At 41.2% G+C, this 6291-nt stretch overlaps 1 long non-coding RNA gene across 1 annotated transcript; it reads right to left on the minus strand.

Moving 5' to 3' along the window:
- Positions 1-1207: 1207 nt before the first annotated feature.
- On the minus strand, positions 1208-5186 carry LOC140211829 (uncharacterized). Its single transcript, XR_011889600.1, has 3 exons — positions 4983-5186; positions 2601-2663; positions 1208-1405 (listed from the first exon to the last, which is right to left on the minus strand). It is a non-coding gene; the product is annotated as an uncharacterized lncRNA (long non-coding RNA).
- Between the last annotated feature and the right edge of the window lie 1105 nt (positions 5187-6291).

Raw genomic sequence — 6291 nt, forward strand, 5'->3', positions numbered from 1 at the left:
CTTCAGGAACACTGGAGGTTTCTTTGCCTTCCTCCATCCCATAAGAGGAACATTCCACTATTCTGCCTTGCATTCCCACTACTCTAACTGTACAGCAAGGAAAAAAAAAGGAAAGAAAATTACCCAAAAATTGACTTACAGCCTTTGCCTATCGTCACCCAAGCCTCTCTGTACCAAACATTCCATTTTAACACTGCCCGCTCCAGCAATGGCCGCTCTCACAATGGCTGCTCCACTTAAATCTAATTTCTTTTTATTGGCCCTTGCCAAGTCCCTAATTACCCAATGATCTCTGGTTCTCAGAATATCCTGACTGGCTCTGCTCACTTATTCAAATCTCGATCCTGTAACGCAGATTACAACTGCTCCTCGTGGTTTAATGTTCCTTCTCTTATTGTCCAATGAAATTGAAGGACAAGACTTTTTACACAGAGAGTGTATGGTGACTGGAATACACTGTCAGGGGTGGTTGCAGAAGCAGGTACGTCACCAGAGGCTTTTAGAATATGTGGGAAATAAAGGGATATGGTTCATGTGCAGGTAGAAAAAATTAGTTTAATTTGGCTTCATACTCTGTCCAGATGTAGTGGGCTGAAGGCCCTTTTTTCTGTGACACATTGTTCTATGTTCATGGAGCCAATGCCAGTGTCTTTCCAGTGACCTGAGCTGCCTACCATAGGTGGTGCAGGTCCCAGAAGCACATTGGAGAGAAGGAATAATTGCAGCCCAGTAGACCAAGAGTTTTGGGCCGGGACAGAATTTCAAATACCCTTTTCCTCAGTTGACCAAAGGCAATGTGCTGGTACATTGAAGGCTTTGGTGAATTCCACTACTGATGTCTGCCTTCACTGAGAGATAGCTTCTGAGTTGTGGCAATGATCTGTGAACCTTTTTTGTTGGAGGGCAGTGCGAAGCAGGTTGGGAGAAACCTTCATCTTGTGGAATTTGAATTCAAAGACACACACACACACAAACTATGTAGGAACTCATGCTCACATTCATTGATATCTATACACACATGATCTCACATACATTCTTCAATGAAACATACATAGACTAACAAATGCTGTATATAACAGTCACACACAAATCATGTGAAGACAGCATAATTGCAATGGGTTTTTCAAAAATACAAATAAATTAGCTAGCAGAATTACAATAAGTGATATGCAATCAATGTATGTTTTTAAAAAAGCTGAACAGCGAGTTAGTTTATAGAGACATTTATTCAGTTAAAAAGGACCAATTTCTTTCCAAACATGAGTCTTGCAGAAAAATTGTAATGATGATTGCTGCTCGAAGTTGGAGATGACCGATCACTTTCCGATACCTGGAATACTGCCGCTCATGTTGTTAACCACTTTGGTCCCTGCCTTTTTCAAAGCGTCGGCACCCTTATCAACAGCTGAAAGGACAAGTTTACATAATTAATCCAATGTACTTTTTTATTACCCAGTTTTCATCACTATCACATTTCGTATTGGAGCAGGGAATCTCAGCACATTAGCATTATACTGCTCCAGTCTAAGCTGCCCTTTCAACAGCTGTTGTACATCAGGGGAATCAGAATTCTGAATCTTTATGCCTGAGGATTCCCAGACCATTATGGAGTCTCTGGAAATTTATAAGAAACCAGGGAGAGCTTGCGGCTCACAGGACAGTGGGCAAATGCTGGGACGGTGGTGTCCGCTGCCTCTCATTGGGGATACTACATTATTCGGAAAAGTCCCCAATGCTGTGCTTTGTAAACATTGCAGTGAAACGTTCTTTGCAATAGACAGCTAATAATTCTTTGAATTTGTCTGAATCATTAAATTGACATGTAAATTGAGGCTGTTATTGTCACAGTGGGAGCCTGTGGTCAGAAGATCTCAGGGTCTACTGAATACAAATATTCCTAAGCATGAATCATCTTTAACCAATATAAATGAGTTATGAGTGTCAGTGAAATAGGTAATGCTTGCAATTCATATTTGAAGTTCATTGACCAGGGATCACTTGGATGTGTGGTATGCCCAGGTACAGTTTGTACAATGACAGGTTGCCTGCCTCAACTACAATAGGATCTGGGTGGGGCAGAACAACAGGGGTGGATGAGGAACACTCTTCGTGAGAGCTCAGGACTGCAAGAGGGAACACTGCTCCCCCTTGGAGGGGACAACTTGGGAACATTAAGAAGATGGAAGATAAACTGAATTGACTTTCATAAGTAGCATAAGCTTTACTATTTCAGGACATTTACTGTTTAAAAGGGAAATGTAAAAGACAATATGCAGAGTAGCAGGGGCAGCTGCTGATGGTCCATTATCCCACCGGATGCTGAAGGAGAGACATAATCTGATTCTTGTCCTTGCACCTGACTGACATATGTTAAGGAGGCCCTGCTCCAAAGTTCACTTTGCAAGGGAGGAAATACTAAAAGCAAGTCCTGACTGGGAAATCATGGCTGATCTTTCCTGAGCTGGCATGGAACCAGATCACTGCTTGTCTTTGATACAGGAGGTGCCTAAGGTGAGAGAACAGTCAGAGGGAACTGAAACAGGAAAGCACATTCACGAAAACAGGCATGACATGCAAAGGGAGGAGAGGTATGCCCGTACCCTGCTCGATGACCTGCTGCACTTGGCCGGTGCCCTGATTCACTGCTCCTGTGGCTTCCTTCCCTGGAGGGAAAAATTGACATTCAGTAATTTAGGCAGTGGCTGCTGATCACCCAGCCCAGACCCTGCACACTAATCATCCACATCATAATCCTTCTCTCTGACCGCACCCTTCTCTCTATCCCACTGCAACCGCACCCATCATTAGAATGCACGCCAGTAGATTCCACATCCTTCACAGTAACATTTGCATAGATGACACCCTTCCCCTCTAACACCGTCCAATATATCCCATAGTATTCTAACATACTCTGAAAAATCCCACAACCTCTCCTCTAATACACTCTAATATACCCCAATCTCCCCTCTAATACCATCTGACATATCCCACACTCTCCCCTCTACACACTCTGATATACCTCTCATTCTCCCCTGTAACACCCTCCAGCATACCCAACCATCTCCCCTAACACACTCCCATCTACCCCGTATCCTCCCCACGAACAGCCTCCAACAAATTCCATGTTCTCTCCTCTAACACTCCAATATACTTCACACCTTCTCCTTTAAAGCAAACCAACAAATGCCATATCTTTATCTCTGACGCTCAGATATACACCTTGCTCCTGAAACTAATACACTTACAGTATGTAACTCAAAGGCTCTTACACTAATATTCTGAAAGAGCCCATCACCACTGTCTCTGTCTAATTTACATACACTCCAACTCAAGAACACTATTAAAGAAACACCTATAATGCAGGTCGGACCCCTCGATGTAACAGACTTTCATACAGTTCTATCTCTTTGGCATAACACACCCTTTGCCATAATTCCCCTTGCCGTATTTATCTCTAATAAATTAGCCTGCCACAATCCACCATAACCCACCTAGTAACATTAATCTATTTTGCCTCTCTCAAGACGGAAATGAATTCCCACTTCTATCAGGGAAACATGGTAACGTTCTTCATCTGTAATATAAAAGTCTGCTACTGACAACTCATGGTAAAATGTTAAGCTAAAAGGATCTGAATGATTAATTATGTTTTACAAACAACAGAGAAGGTGTTGATTTAGGAATTCCAAGTCTGAGTTATTGGAAATTGTAGCTTACAATATTCAAAAGATATAACTCACATCTTCAGATTATACTGTTCTTTGTATCTTTCAAATATTTGACAATATAATGCAAGAACATAAGAAAACAGGAGCAACAATAGGTGACTTGGCTCCTCAAGCCTGCTTCACCATTCAAAATTATCACGGCCCTATTTACCCTTCTGTACCAGTTCTCCACAGCCGAACATTTATCTACCTCTTTAAGTATCTCCACTGAGCCACCTGACTGCCTTCTGGGGTACAGGCTTCCAGAAGTATACCAACCAGTACCAGAAATAGTTTCTACACACCTCAATTTTAAATGACTGCCACCAATCTTCTAAATTGTATCCCCTTGTTCGAGGCTCTCCCCCTACTGAAAATATATCGTCACCTGTCCTGTCAATAACCCTCAGGAGTTTACACGTTTCAGCAAGATTATCCCTCATTCTTCTAAACTCCAAAAAATATAGAACTAATTTCTTTAGCCACTCCTGATAAGAGAACCCTCTCATACCAGGAATTCAGCTAAGGAATCTCTTTTAGATTGCCTCCAAAGCCAGTATATCTTTTTCTCAAATGCAGGGAGCAAAACTGCACACATAACCCCAGGTGCAACCTTGCCAGTAACCTGCACAATTATAACAATATCCTAGTATTTCTAAATTCAAACCCTCTTGCAATAAAGGCGAATATGTCATTTGTCTTCATAATTACTCACTGCACCTGCCCTCTAACCTTGTAACTCATGCACAAGAACGCGGATCAGTCTGACTTTACTCATTTGCAATCTTTCTCCATTTAATGGTCTATTAGACTCCTGTCACTGAAGTGCACAACTTCATACTTCCCCACATTAAACCAGGATCTCGCCTACCCACTCAACCCAATTATACTGTTTCAGAGCCAAACATCCACATTGCAAAATACCGTCCCATCTATTTACATTCTCCATACAGTAATGTATTGGTAAATTTACATTTTAGCTCCTTACTCAACAGGTCGTTAAATCATTTGCAATAACCCTGACCAGAATACAGCATATTTTTAGCATTATGTAGTAGGTATGTAGAAATTGGTAAAATCTCAATATCAGGTTATAATAAAAATATACACAAGGTTAAATTAAAAATAATGCAATAATCAGTAAGCTATTAATTTTTCTGTATTAATATATTTTAAGAAATCTTCACTAAACATCAAAACATGGGATTTTTCAGGTGTACAAATTCAAAGGTGACACAGGACAGGTAAACATTAACTTCGGTACAGATTAATTACCTTTCTTGTCCACTTCCTTTCCTGCGTTGGACACAAGCTGATTTAACTGACCGCCTAACTGCTCCATTTCTTTAGCCCAAGATCTAGTTGGTGAAACTAAATGGTAACTATGGTCACAGTCACAGAGCAAACAGATTTAGGCGTGCTGGGATTGTGTTTTGGACTTTAAAGGAGCTGACAAGCTCCACCCAGGATTTCTGTGTTGTATGGGGTTTCTTGTTGGCTGGGTGCAAAACACTGGTAGCAGGAATTGGTTGCACGGTGAGAGGAGGAGCCAGATTGATAGTGGCACTATTTTACAAATTGTTCCCTCAGGATATTGAGTGGTAAAGCAAAGGATGCAAATTGAAACTTGTTCAGGTGCATAATAGAAATGGGGGGAAATCGCGTGAGAAAATGCTAGCATTTAATTATCTTTAACGAGGCTGCATTGAAGTCTCGCCTCTAGAACTGCAGCAATTTTATCTGTTGGACGGGTGGTTCCAGGATCCTGTCAGCAATTATCAAAGAAGGAATAATGGCATCCATCTGAGTCAATGGAGAACAGGACCTGCGTGGAAATTCAGACAAGGTAAGCCAGGAGTCTGCTGAGTGATAGAAATCAGTTACTGCTGAAGAAGCCTTGAACATACATCATACAATTTATCCATGAACCAGATAAATTGCAACACGATACCCTGGTGACAGAGACAATGAATATATGGGTGGTGTTGGGATCTAGTTAAATGATTGCTTCTCCGTGATGTTGTTGAGCTTCTGGTTGTTATTGAGTCATGCTTCCTGAAGATACTAGGACAAATCAGATCTCCTGCTCAACACCCTCTTCACTACCCTGCAGAAGTAGTGTTGAACTTGGCCTTATCTGCTTCTCCTAGTAGGACTTGATTATGATAGGTGCAAATTGAAGCACCTTGGGTGAACTAATAAGGGTAGAACAGACAGAGTATTGAGAAGACCTTGAGGACAAGTACAAATATTGAGGCCAAAGTACAAGAAATCCATAAGGAAGCAACACAGGTAGTTAAAATGATGAAGGTTATGACATGTGATAAATAAATAAATCTGAATCTGACATTCTTGGCTTCATTAGCCAGGGCATCAGGTATTAAACCATGGAAATTATGACACAATTTTACAAAACATAGGTTAAGCTGGATGTGAAGTGTTGTGCACAATGCTAGCTGCCGCGCTATAGGAAGGACACAATTTCACTAGACAGTTTTCAGTGATCACATTTTCCTGGGATGGATTGTTTCAGTTATGAAAAGAAACTGGATAGATTGGGGTTGTTTTCCTCTGAGAGGAGAAA

The sequence above is a fragment of the Mobula birostris genome, chromosome 18 (genome assembly GCF_030028105.1).
Source record: "Mobula birostris isolate sMobBir1 chromosome 18, sMobBir1.hap1, whole genome shotgun sequence".
Classification (NCBI taxonomy): domain Eukaryota; kingdom Metazoa; phylum Chordata; class Chondrichthyes; order Myliobatiformes; family Myliobatidae; genus Mobula; species Mobula birostris.